At 37.9% G+C, this 15,132-nt stretch overlaps 1 long non-coding RNA gene across 1 annotated transcript; it reads right to left on the bottom strand.

The window, feature by feature from the left end:
- On the bottom strand, positions 1-12,940 carry LOC127079648 (uncharacterized). The gene is made up of 2 exons (XR_007787943.1): positions 11,650-12,940; positions 1-206 (listed from the first exon to the last, which is right to left on the bottom strand). It is a non-coding gene; the product is annotated as an uncharacterized LOC127079648 (long non-coding RNA).
- Positions 12,941-15,132: the final 2,192 nt, after the last annotated feature.

Raw genomic sequence — 15,132 nt, 5'->3', positions numbered from 1 at the left:
AGCCCACTCCCAAAATCACTCTCCATCATCTCTCTCTCCACACTCACACGTTACCCTCATTCTCTTCACATCACTCTCTCATTATTAATAACAGCTATCATATAACCTCTCTCACCATTCACTCCTCACTGACAATCTCTCAGACAATCACAAAAAATCTCTTCACTCTCCAAAAACCCTCAATCGCCCTTCATCATCTCGCTCACCTTCACATCTCACGCTAAAATCCTTTCCTCTTCAGTCTAACTCTCAAATCCCTCTCATCCCCGAAACCCTCACTGAAAATCACCGCCGGAAACGCCATATTCTCTCAACCATCGCTCTTCATATTCTCCACGAAGCCACGGCCACCCTTCAATCTCACAACAACTCCTCTTCTCCTTTCCGACGAACAATCGCGAAACCCTACAGCCGTCGTTCATTTCATCTTCAAAACTCGCCTCACCGTCCCTCAAACCTCACTCGATTCCGGCCACCACCATCCGAAACCCTCATCGTCATTATCTCCACCATTGTTCTCTCCCTCCGCAATCCACAAAACCCTCGCCGTCACAATTTGGAGTCAAGACTACTGAAGTGGGGTTTTGAAATCGGTATCGGTAGCGGTAAATCTGACTAAGGAAGCTTTTGGATGCCGAAGTCGATTTAAAAGATTAGCAGGAAGTTCGAGCAAGCCGCTGACAGAAAAACAACAAAATCTGCTGTTCGGATGTAAACGAGGGGTACTCTTTTGGTCCTGCTTTCAAACCGACCCATTTTCGGTTCAAATTCCGTCATACCTCAAAAGCAGCGGTTGGTTATCGTCATTTATGTTGGTAATAATCTGAACTCATCAAAAGTTTTGCCTGTTTACAGCATTCTGTATTTTTTTTTAGTTAAACCAATGATGTATTGTGTGTAGTAATTGCTGGCTGTTGTTATGATTCGTAGTTTGAAGTTTTTTTGACAGGCTTATTCCAACTTTTGGGTTAATTAGTTTCTGTACAGTTTAAGTAGAAAAAACAGGAAATTGTGTGGTTAAGCTATCAGTCAATGGTTCATGATTTTATATTTAGGACCGCCGAATTCATTGTTCAAATCTGAGCTGAATTGTGTTGTTATTAATATGGCTGATTGTGCTGTCAATGAGTTCTGTAAGAAAAGGATGACTTGCTGCTTAATTTTTTCTCTTTAATTTCATTTGCCATCTATGATTTCGAGTTGGATTATGTTTTGCTTCAATTTCATTGTGCTGTCGAATTTATGAGATTTGTTGGTTTGATTTAGTTCCGATTCGGTGAGATTCGACCCTGCGTTGCTTTGATTATGCGTTGCATATGCCGAATTGATTGCAATGTTAATATGTAACGATTTATGTTGCTGTTGTATTGTGATAACAATTTGTATATTGTGGTTATAATGAATCGGCAGCTTAAGATAGAGTAACATTAGATTTAAAGTTTAAGTTCTGGATCACTTGCAGGAGTCACTACTACTGGTTGTTGTTTGAGTGCCATAAAAAAAATAAGCTTCAATATTATTGACAAACTATCTTTGCATTTTTTTTGAAAAAATTAGAGTTAAATAAATCCCGAGTTGATTTTTTGTTCTTAAGTTTAGTTTTATTCCAATTCACTTGAATTTTATTTTAATAAAATGTATTCATGGAAGGAAATGTTTTGGATGTAACTATTGGGATGATAATTTTAAAAGTAAATACAATTTGATTCAAAATCGCAACGGTTGAATCCACCAAGTGTAATGACTATTAATCTTTAAGTTTTTATAGAAATCATTTTCCTTATTAATTGGTTTTCAATTGAAAAAATAGAATATGCCGCATTTAATGGAGTTGTTTTTGTTTTAAAATTCAATTGAGTTAATATGTGTGCAAAGGGATAGTTAACATGCTGATACATGGTGGAGTGTGGGTACATATGGTTTGTCACAGTTTGTAAAATAAATATAAATCATGTTTGGTTATCATGCTATACAATTTAGTAATGTTAGCAATTGATTCATTCAATATCCTATTTATCCTATAATAATGTGATTATTTTGATCCAACACCATTTTTTATAAATTCAAATCCAAATCATAGTTCTAAGCCAATATAACTTCCAAAAGATATTTTCATATAACTCGGGGTGAAAAGGAGATAGGAAGCGTACGCTTCACTATTTCTCAATTACTCGAATAATTGGCGTACGCCATATTGCACGAGTTTTTGTCATCCGATTAAATGAAATATAATTTCTAAATTCAAATCATTTTAAAATTCCAACCATCATATTCAAATCACATTTTCTAAATCAATTACAAATATTAAATCTGTTTAATTCTATATTCCAGATAATAAGAGGATAGGAGGCGTACGCCTCACTATCTTTCGATTATTCGAACAATTGGCGTACGCCACATTGCTCGAATTTTCGTAATCAAAATTAAAACCTTAATCACTTTTCAAAATCAAAATATAACACAAATTCAAATTACTTTTCAAAATCAAATATAATTTCTAAACTTAAATTATTTTTAAACTTCAACCATCACTTCAAATTATACCATTCAAATCATTCTTCCAGATTAATATGATTCTAAATCTCCGATAATTAAGGATAGGAGGCGTGCGCCTCATTATCTTTCGATTATTCGAACAATTGGCGTACGCCATATTGCTCGAATTTTCATAATCAAAATTAAAACCTTAATCACTTTTTAAAATCAAATATAATTTCTAAACTCAATTTATTTCCAAACCATAACAATTTAAATCATTCTTCCAAATTAATATAATTTTAAATCTCCGATAATAAAGGATAGGAGGCGTACGCCTCACTATCTTTCATTTATTCGAATAATTGGCGTACGCCACATTGCTCGAATCTTCGTCATCAAATTCAAAACCATAATCACACAAATTCAAATCACCTCTTATATCAAATCCAATTTCGCAAAATAAACAACTTAAACCTTCAATAGAGAATGGGAGGCGTACGCCTCACCATTCCTTGATTATTTGAATATTTGGCGTACGCCACATTGCTCAAATCATCTTTCGATCAAAACCTACCAATCCAAAATTCAAACTAGCTTCGCAAATCACATACAAACATCTAAACATACCTTTTACAATTTAAACCTCGGGTGATAAGAGATAGGAGGCGTTCGCCTCACCATCTCTCGATTATTTGAATAATTGGCGTACGCCATATTGCACAAATTATCGACTTCCGACTAAAATACGCTAAATAAACTTGGATAAAGGAATAGGGGGCGCACGCCTCATTATTCTTTGAATAAGCAAGTAGGAGGCGTACGCTTCATTACCGTGCATATTCAACATCCGCAAACAAACTTTCTAAATAATTCGAACGAAAAAGGAATAGAAGGCGTTCACCTTGTTATTCCTCGAAAGAATTGGACGATTGGTGTACACCACATTGCTCAACCTTTCGTCGTTCTCCAAAAACACCTTAACAAATCAAACCTAATCTCTCGCCCCCGAGCGATCGAAACTCAAACACCCAAACACATCAATTCAACTTGTCACCCCCGCGTGACCAAAACCCTTTCAAAAAAGAACACTGTCAATCCTTTCTAATGCGCACAACAAACCAGTGCTAGAGCCTCCCCCGAGAGTAGACAAGCCAGCGTTTAGCCGTTAGAACGCCGACCTACACAGTCGTTCATCGAAACAAAACCCACCAAATATTCGTAGTAGCCCGAACTACGAATGCTCTGATTTCCTTATTGCACCATAAGGATACGTAGGCAGGAGATTGTTGTATCTTCGCGAGCACACTAATAAAAAACCTCCCATTTCCCCATCCTGAGGTCTTCATCCATATCTATCATCAATTCTAATCACTCGAAGCAAGCAGATAAATAGTCAATTAACAGTCAAATAGCAAAATCAGACTAAGAGGTTCCCGTTGAGTACAACGGACGTAAGGGGTGCTAATACCTTCCCCTTACGTAATCGACTCCTGAACCCTAATATGGTTGCGATGACCATTGTTCTTATTTCCAAAGGTTTTCTCGATATTTTCCTATTCCTTCATTGGAATGAATAAAGTTCGGTGGCGACTCTGTTTCGAACAACATTTTTTTCCGCGTCCTATCGCGAGGGATCGCATTATCATCATTTTTGAGGTGCGACAGACTGGCGACTCTGCTGGGGACCCTGCTCCAAGCAAGAGAGAGTCTAGCCTAACTTAGTCTGATTTTGCTATAACTGTTGGAAGATATTCTTTCTTTCCATGTTTATCTCTATGTATTTTATTCTGATTACTTGTGTTGTATGTAATGTGTTGATACTTTGATATGGAGTTTGATGTTTACTGTGAGATAAGCTTCATACCCGAGCTTCGAGAAAAACTTAGAACCCGGAGTTGTGTAGTATTGAACCGAGGGGTGTACACCTCAATGGGACAATACGAAGACTCCACCTAGAGTAGATCTGTTTGGAGTTTCCATCACAATATGGCTAGCCCATTATTGTGGGGAGGTTCTAAATATGATCCGTGACTCTAGGAACCTCGCCTTAAACTCAAGTTTTGTTTTCATGATTGGCGATTATGTAGTATTGAACCGAAGGGTCTACACCCTGTTCGAACAATACGAGAATCCCACTTAGATTAGATCATTTCAGAACTCCCATCACAATGTGGCTAGCCCACCACTGCGAGGAAGTTTTGAACCTGATCCGTGAGTCTAAGTTCCTTCCTTGAAAACATAACTTTAGAACCTACCTTTGGGGAATTTCTAGTAATCAGAGAAGCTCGGACTTCTTCCTTTATCCTGATGTACCTGGCGTATGAATAATCTTGAGTATTTGTATTCCTTCGCGAAAAACATGACATAATTTCATGCATTTGCATATCATAAACATGCATTGCATATCATCTTCCAGAGACAAAAAACTTACACCATATTCTACCCTTTGACCAGTAAACACTGACTACTCGACACCGGTACGAGACACGCCGCAACTACAAGATGACACTCGAACAGCTTGAAGCCAACCAAGTTTTGATGAGGACAGACATTGACTCCATACAGGCTAAGATGGATCATTTACTTGAGACCATGTTGCTCTTAGCCCAGAAGGAGAAGGATGCCGAGACTAACGCCGAAGCCAGAAGAATTGCTGCTCAATTTGGATCACCATCGCTTAGCATCCCTGGAGAGACTGACCTTAATGGTAATCTTGCCCAGCCTAGAGGAGGACCGACCCCTATTCCGATCCCAATGGACAATATAAAACCCCACGAGCATTCTACTGTATCTGCTCAACACGGATCTGTGATAGGTGATGAAGATCCATATGACGCCTTCTTCATGCCACAACCAACCAAACCTGCTGTTATAGATCTCCCGGACCCAGCTGTTGAGAGACTCCATGCTCTGGAAGAGAAATTCAAGTCCTTGGAGGTTCACACTACTCCCGGTTTGGACGCTGTCGACATGTGCTTGGTACCAGGCTTGGTGATTCCGCAAAAATTCAAAGTCCCGGACTTTGACAAGTACAAAGGGATTAGTTGCCCGAGGACTCACCTCAGAGCTTACTGCCGCAAGATGGCTGCCCACATCGGTAATGATCAACTCTTGATTCATTACTTCCAAGATAGTCTCAGTGGGGCATCTTTGGAGTGGTATATGCAGCTAGAGAGAGGTCAGGTCCAATCTTGGAGAGATCTCGCTGAAGCCTTCCTTAGGCATTACCAGTACAATACTGATCTAGCACCCAATCGCACACAGCTGCAAGACATGACTCAACATAACAATGAGTCATTCAAGGAGTACGCCCAGCGGTGGAGAGAGCTAGCAGCTCGTGTCCAACCTCCTCTTCTTGACAAGGAGCTAATTGATATGTTTATGGGAACTCTGCATACCCAATACATGGAAAAGATGGTGGGCTCCAGCTTCCCGACTTTTGCTGAGGTTGTCTCTGTGGGAGAACGAATTGAAAGTCAGATCAGAAAAGGAAAGCTACCTTACGCCGCCAGTGCTTCAGGTGGGATGAAGAAACCATATCCTAATCTCCCAAAGAAGCCAGAAGGGCAGACTAATGCCATAATGGAAGGAGGAGGATATATGGCACGTCCATATGCTCCTATGCCTTATCATCAGGTTGCCTCTGTCATCCCGACACCATATCAACCACCATATCAGCAACCCTATCAGCAACAATATCAGCAGCCTTATCAAAAGCCAGCTTATCAGCAACAACATCAGAATCAACAACAACGTGCTCCACCACAACGTCAACCTAACCAACAGAGGGCAAGGAGGCCAGAAAGACATTTCGATCCTTTGCCAGTACCATACAGCAAGATCCTTCCCTACCTACTAAAGGATGGATCCATCGTTTTGAAGGAGCTAACACCTGCGACTCCACCCTACCCATCAGGCTATGACGCCAATGCTCACTGCGAGTATCACATGGGTGCCCCAGGACACACAGTGGAGAATTGTAAGGCTTTAAAACACAAAGTCCAAGACCTGATTGACAGTAAGGCAGTTACTTTCACACCAGTTAGGCCAAATGTTGCAACAAATCCCATGCCAGTGCATGCAGAGTCGAGTGAAGCTCGAAGATAAAGCTTCTCACCAACCTGAACAAGCAGAGTAGTTCCTGATGAAGCCAACTCGATAGTGAATCAGGAAAGGAAGTCCCGTTTCATTGAATGAAGGCAATCATTATGCCATTTTTACCATTTCGCACTTTTATAATTTGTTCTTGTCTATTTAAGTACTGTATGCTTTAAACATTGTTATTTGTATTTGGTCTTATTAATGGGATGATTATGCATGCTTTGAATCAATCTTTCATATTCACTCATCTATCACATTTGCAAAAGCACAAACACATACTTTTCCACTTCACCTCCTTTATCGCACTATTGTTAGTAAATGTTGGAAGGAGGATGACGAAAACAAAATACCCATAATTGTTGACTGTATGCTTTCGGATAAAATCCTACTAATGATGTACAGGCATTGTTTCAAATCCCCAAACACTGGAGAGATAAGGAGTTAATCCCTAGTCAACCACTTCGAGCCTAGAAGTAGGAGTTTCTTTCGGATCTACAAACCCTTACGCTGAACCTGGGGCAGGGTAGTTAATCTGACTACACATTCAAATTACAAGATGAAATATCTCGTACAAGGATCAACCATAGGACATTCTTCGCACACATCTTGAAGTGTCGAAGGAACCATACAAATCCAAATTTTATGTCGGTTGTTCTTCAATGACCAATGACTTGGCAGTCGCAATTTCAAAAAAAAAATAAATAAACCCGCTAAGTCCAACACCCTGAAAGAAGACTTAGGCAAAAACACGGGTAATCCCGATGGATTAAAGCTTCAAATAAAGCGGTCCATGCAAAATTAGGGATCAAAACAAAAATCGAAAGAGATAATGAAAGTCTCTAACAAAACAAAATTCAGTGACCACCATACCAAAATCAAAGGGTCACCGACATTCAAAAAATGAAATAAGGTGGCTGCCATTCCAAGAGACCTTGAATCACCATCTTTATCCTTACACCTGCAAAAGACGAATGTGTGTGAATTAACTAAACGTAAGATTGGAGATCATCATGAAGAAGGGGTGGGTTAAAATAGACTTTGAGCCTTATGTCCTTTTGTTTCAATAACCATGAACCAAGCCACGTTACAACCTTCAAAAGACCTAATTGAAGTAAGGTTTGTTCAGAAAGCATACTATAGCAAGGTTGAGTAAACTGACTCCTAAATATTTGCTAATATTCTCTTCTCACTATATCACTCACACACTAGCTGAATCAGCACCGCGTTTGGACACATGATCCACTCGCCACACACTACCACAACACTCCAAATGAATGATTGTTTTTCAAAACTTGCATAACTGTTGCATTAAAATCACCATTTCCTGAATAACAATTCTTAATTGTCAGTCAGTACTTGACATCGAGTAAATTCCAACAAGGGGCAATTCAAGAGGTACTTCATCGTTGGTGCTGACACGAATCAAGCCCATCTCATAAATCAGGGGCATGGCATCCGTTTGATTATGTTGACTGAAGAGGTAGTCAGTATAAGGCAAATCTCCAAGCATCGGTTGATCAGGGAGGAAAAACACTTCAATACACAGTCCGTCTAGGACAAGTCCCTCAAAGGCTAGTCAGGGACAAGACAAGTTGCAAGGGGCAAATTCCCTTCATATCTTCAAATCAATCAAGCAGACTGCATCAGACATTAGTGACTGCTTGAATTCATCACCAAAATATCAAAAGTTCATACCAGTACAATATCACATCTTGACAAGAAACCTTGCAGCACGTCAAAAGCACAATCATCATGCGTTGATCACGTCGCTATGCTCAATCACAGGTTGGCCAAACACTTCAGAAGAAGAAATCGAGATCTTCTCAAAGACAAATATACAACATATCAGCAAGAGATCAAACTTGGGGCACCAAGAGTATCCACATCTATTGCGTGTTCATCACATCATCAACTACCGAGTGTCGGGAAGTCAGATCCTTCCACCAGTCAATAGCTCAATCCACAACGATAATTACCAAAAAAAAAAAAACCAAAGCCCACCTTGCTGGCATTCTCACAAAAACAAATACAACCAACACTAGTTTCCAGAAAATACATTGCCTTTGAGAAGGGGGGCCAATCCCAAATAAACCAATCATTCTTTGCATTCAAACATGCATAACATCATACATAACGCATACATATCATTCGTGCATATAGCACAAATCAAAATCCAAGGTTTAGTCGTAGGCATCCAGGCCAATCCTCAGTCAAGTCGCTGTCATTTTCTTTGAGTGAGTTCCTACCCTACTTTTGGGCGTTCCCCATTGGGTTACCTCCTTCAACCTTTTGTTGATGAGACATTATCCTTAGCTAAGTCAAACATTGTTTCTCCAAACACTTACCTTGTTTCGCGTTGAGCGTCCCTCAATGAGTCGTTTCCTGTAACCTTTTGTTGACAGAAACTACATCTCCCCAGAGAATATTGGTTTTGCAACCTTTTGTTGTTAATACCCCGAGCAAATCTTACCCAACAACGTTCCAACACTACCCAGCAAATCAAGTTTACTGAACTTTGACAGTAGCCTTATTTTTCCAAATATTTTTCTCACTATCATCCTTTTGGTGAAAGTTCATTGAGGAATAATATTAATCATCACCCTGTTTACGATCACCGTTATCCTTTTGGTAATGGTAAATCCTTGACATTTGTGGTCTTACTGCCATCCTTTTGGTGTCGGCGATCCCTGAAGTTTTGCACCTAACCTTCATCCTTTTGGTGAATGGCGACCTCTGCAATTATTACAGTCTACCGTCATCCTTTTGGTGTCAGCGATCCTTATGGTGACAAGGATCCTTGTCATTTTGGTTCAACTATCATCCTTTTGGTGATGACGTCTAGTTCAACCTAAATATCATCCGTTTGGTGATAAAGATTATGGAGTTTGGCTTAAGCTATCATCCTTTTGGTGATTGTGTCATTTGGAAAGTCCAACCCCACTGTCATCCTTTTGGTGTCAGCAATATTTGAAGTTATTATAACTTACTATCATCCTTTTGGTGGTAACAAGTTTCGAAGTTATGATCTCACCTTCATCCTTTTGGTGATGGTGATTGTTGATTCATTGTCATCCTTTTGGTGATAACGAGTTATGTTGATTGTAGTACCTTCATCCTTTTGGTGAGGGTGACTGTCAACTTATTATCATCTTTTTGGTGATAACAAGTTTTGTTGTGCAATCCTACCTTCATCCTTTTGGTGACGGTGACCAATAAAAGTTATCGACTTATTATCATCCTTTTGGTGGTAACAAGTTTTGTTGTTTAATCCTACCTTCATCCTTTTGGTGATGGTGATCAATTGCGTGTGTGCTTATTATCATCCTTTTGGTGGTAACAGGTTTTATCTTTTAATTATACCTTCATCCTTTTGGTGATGGTGATTATCATCCTTTTGGTGATAACAAGGTTTTGTTTTGATCTTACTATCATCCTTTTGGTGATGGGGATCCTTTGAGTTGTGTGACTTATTATCATCCTTTTGGTGGTAACAAGTTTTACCTTATATCTTACCTTCATCCTTTTGGTGATGGTGATCATTGAAGTTATTTGACTTATTATCATCCTTTTGGTGATAACAAGTTTTGTTGTGGGATCTTACATTTATCCTTTTGGTAACAGATGATTTCTGAAGTTGATGAGTCAACTATCATCCTTTTGGTGATAGCCTTGATATTATACTCTCTGTTAATAGAAACTTTATCAGAATAACCATCATCCTTTTGGTGACGGACGTCATCCTTTTGGTGATGGGAATCTTTGGATTGTGTATAGCTTTCATCCTTTTGGTGATAGCAAGATTTGTTGTTAATCCTACCATCATCCTTTTGGTGGTGGAGATCTTTGTTGTAGCCACTGTAACCATCATCCTTTTAGGGATGATTACTTTTGAAGCTCAGTTTATCCATCATCCTTTTGGTGATGACAATCTTGGAAATCATAGTGAATTATTGTCATCCTTTTGGAGATAGCAATTAATTCCACTGTCATCCTTTTGGTGCCAGAGAACCCGTTCGGTTACCGCTCTCACATCAGGAATGACCTTTGCAAGACTTGAATGTCGACTCGAGGGTTGACATTGATTTAGCATTCTACCCCTATTACCTTGGTGCTGTTAGAATCCATTGCATTTTCTTTCTGCATTTCTCCATTGCATTTCAAAGGACAAAATTTGGGTTTTTTTTCGTATTTAATTACCTTCCACCACGAATGTATGAAGACTGCCGTCATTCTTACCTTCTAATTCAAGTTAATTAAATAGGGGCAGCTGTCATACCCCAATTTTGTCCGGGCATATTTAAATTTTTGTAGAATTAATTTCATTTTTTAATTTAGCATCATATGCATAGCATTACATACATTACATCATGGATAAACACCTAAAATGTCAGTCAGAATGAATTTATTTGAGAATACAGAAAAAATCGGTTGAATCGTTAAAATTTGAGGAAAGACTATATTTTTTTTATAAGTATATTTTGTCTTGACAATTTTAGTATGACCGGTTCAATTTTTCGAATAAATTTGTACTCGATTTCTATTTTAATGGGTCGATATTTTTTTAGATATTTAATTAAAATAAATTAGAATGTGTTTAAAATTAAATATTAGTTAGTGTACATTAAATATTAGTTAGTTAATTAAAATAGGTAGAATTTATTTAAATCAAATGTCAATTAGTTTTTTTTATTAATGTTTTTATGTCCTTAAAAGAATAATGAGGATATTAAAATAAATAAATAAAAAGTTTTAGCATTGGATTCTTTGACAACCCACAAAAGGATATCAAAAATATATCTTTTTCTTCCCTCATCACACGTTTTCTCTCCACTCACATACATAGACTCTCTTTCCCTGCTACCTAGAGCCCACTCCCAAAATCACTCTCCATCATCTCTCTCTCCACACTCACACGTTACCCTCATTCTCTTCACATCACTCTCTCATTATTAATAACAGCTATCATATAACCTCTCTCACCATTCACTCCTCACTGACAATCTCTCAGACAATCACAAAAATCTCTTCACTCTCCAAAAACCCTCAATCGCCCTTCATCATCTCGCTCACCTTCACATCTCACGCTAAAATCCTTTCCTCTTCAGTCTAACTCTCAAATCCCTCTCATCCCCGAAACCCTCACTGAAAATCACCGCCGGAAACGCCATATTCTCTCAACCATCGCTCTTCATATTCTCCACGAAGCCACAGCCACCCTTCAATCTCACAACAACTCCTCTTCTCCTTTCCGACGAACAATCGCGAAACCCTACAGCCGTCGTTCATTTCATCTTCAAAACTCGCCTCACCGTCCCTCAAACCTCACTCGATTCCGGCCACCACCATCCGAAACCCTCATCGTCATTATCTCCACCATTGTTCTCTCCCTCCGCAATCCACAAAACCCTCGCCGTCACAATCTGGAGTCAAGACTACTGAAGTGGGGTTTTGAAATCGGTATCGGTAGCGGTAAATCTGACTAAGGAAGCTTTTGGATGCCGAAGTCGATTTAAAAGATTAGCAGGAAGTTCGAGCAAGCCGCTGACAGAAAAACAACAAAATCTGCTGTTCGGATGTAAACGAGGGGTACTCTTTTGGTCCTGCTTTCAAACCGACCCATTTTCGGTTCAAATTCCGTCATACCTCAAAAGCAGCGGTTGGTTATCGTCATTTATGTTGGTAATAATCTGAACTCATCAAAAGTTTTGCCTGTTTACAGCATTCTGTATTTTTTTTAGTTAAACCAATGATGTATTGTGTGTAGTAATTGCTGGCTGTTGTTATGATTCGTAGTTTGAAGTTTTTTTGACAGGCTTATTCCAACTTTTGGGTTAATTAGTTTCTGTACAGTTTAAGTAGAAAAAACAGGAAATTGTGTGGTTAAGCTATCAGTCAATGGTTCATGATTTTATATTTAGGACCGCCGAATTCATTGTTCAAATCTGAGCTGAATTGTGTTGTTATTAATATGGCTGATTGTGCTGTCAATGAGTTCTGTAAGAAAAGGATGACTTGCTGCTTAATTTTTTCTCTTTAATTTCATTTGCCATCTATGATTTCGAGTTGGATTATGTTTTGCTTCAATTTCATTGTGCTGTCGAATTTATGAGATTTGTTGGTTTGATTTAGTTCCGATTCGGTGAGATTCGACCCTGCGTTGCTTTGATTATGCGTTGCATATGCCGAATTGATTGCAATGTTAATATGTAACGATTTATGTTGCTGTTGTATTGTGATAACAATTTGTATATTGTGGTTATAATGAATCGGCAGCTTAAGATAGAGTAACATTAGATTTAAAGTTTAAGTTCTGGATCACTTGCAGGAGTCACTACTACTGGTTGTTGTTTGAGTGCCATAAAAAAAATAAGCTTCAATATTATTGACAAACTATCTTTGCATTTTTTTTGAAAAAATTAGAGTTAAATAAATCCCGAGTTGATTTTTTGTTCTTAAGTTTAGTTTTATTCCAATTCACTTGAATTTTATTTTAATAAAATGTATTCATGGAAGGAAATGTTTTGGATGTAACTATTGGGATGATAATTTTAAAAGTAAATACAATTTGATTCAAAATCGCAACGGTTGAATCCACCAAGTGTAATGACTATTAATCTTTAAGTTTTTATAGAAATCATTTTCCTTATTAATTGGTTTTCAATTGAAAAAATAGAATATGCCGCATTTAATGGAGTTGTTTTTGTTTTAAAATTCAATTGAGTTAATATGTGTGCAAAGGGATAGTTAACATGCTGATACATGGTGGAGTGTGGGTACATATGGTTTGTCACAGTTTGTAAAATAAATATAAATCATGTTTGGTTATCATGCTATACAATTTAGTAATGTTAGCAATTGATTCATTCAATATCCTATTTATCCTATAATAATGTGATTATTTTGATTCAACACCATTTTTTATAAATTCAAATCCAAATCATAGTTCTAAGCCAATATAACTTCCAAAAGATATTTTCATATAACTCGGGGTGAAAAGGAGATAGGAAGCGTACGCTTCACTATTTCTCAATTACTCGAATAATTGGCGTACGCCATATTGCACGAGTTTTTGTCATCCGATTAAATGAAATATAATTTCTAAATTCAAATCATTTTAAAATTCCAACCATCATATTCAAATCACATTTTCTAAATCAATTACAAATATTAAATCTGTTTAATTCTATATTCCAGATAATAAGAGGATAGGAGGCGTACGCCTCACTATCTTTCGATTATTCGAACAATTGGCGTACGCCACATTGCTCGAATTTTCGTAATCAAAATTAAAACCTTAATCACTTTTCAAAATCAAAATATAACACAAATTCAAATTACTTTTCAAAATCAAATATAATTTCTAAACTTAAATTATTTTTAAACTTCAACCATCACTTCAAATTATACCATTCAAATCATTCTTCCAGATTAATATGATTCTAAATCTCCGATAATTAAGGATAGGAGGCGTGCGCCTCATTATCTTTCGATTATTCGAACAATTGGCGTACGCCATATTGCTCGAATTTTCATAATCAAAATTAAAACCTTAATCACTTTTTAAAATCAAATATAATTTCTAAACTCAATTTATTTCCAAACCATAACAATTTAAATCATTCTTCCAAATTAATATAATTTTAAATCTCCGATAATAAAGGATAGGAGGCGTACGCCTCACTATCTTTCATTTATTCGAATAATTGGCGTACGCCACATTGCTCGAATCTTCGTCATCAAATTCAAAACCATAATCACACAAATTCAAATCACCTCTTATATCAAATCCAATTTCGCAAAATAAACAACTTAAACCTTCAATAGAGAATGGGAGGCGTACGCCTCACCATTCCTTGATTATTTGAATATTTGGCGTACGCCACATTGCTCAAATCATCTTTCGATCAAAACCTACCAATCCAAAATTCAAACTAGCTTCGCAAATCACATACAAACATCTAAACATACCTTTTACAATTTAAACCTCGGGTGATAAGAGATAGGAGGCGTTCGCCTCACCATCTCTCGATTATTTGAATAATTGGCGTACGCCATATTGCACAAATTATCGACTTCCGACTAAAATACGCTAAATAAACTTGGATAAAGGAATAGGGGGCGCACGCCTCATTATTCTTTGAATAAGCAAGTAGGAGGCGTACGCTTCATTACCGTGCATATTCAACATCCGCAAACAAACTTTCTAAATAATTCGAACGAAAAAGGAATAGAAGGCGTTCACCTTGTTATTCCTCGAAAGAATTGGACGATTGGTGTACACCACATTGCTCAACCTTTCGTCGTTCTCCAAAAACACCTTAACAAATCAAACCTAATCTCTCGCCCCCGAGCGATCGAAACTCAAACACCCAAACACATCAATTCAACTTGTCACCCCCGCGTGACCAAAACCCTTTCAAAAAAGAACACTGTCAATCCTTTCTAATGCGCACAACAAACCAGTGCTAGAGCCTCCCCCGAGAGTAGACAAGCCAGCGTTTAGCCGTTAGAACGCCGACCTACACAGTCGTTCATCGAAACAAAACCCACCAA

Source organism: Lathyrus oleraceus, chromosome 1 (genome assembly GCF_024323335.1).
Source record: "Lathyrus oleraceus cultivar Zhongwan6 chromosome 1, CAAS_Psat_ZW6_1.0, whole genome shotgun sequence".
Taxonomy (NCBI): Eukaryota; Viridiplantae; Streptophyta; class Magnoliopsida; order Fabales; family Fabaceae; genus Lathyrus; species Lathyrus oleraceus.
The sequence above is the reverse complement of the archived record's forward strand: the minus strand, read 5'-3'. Positions and strand labels throughout refer to the sequence as shown.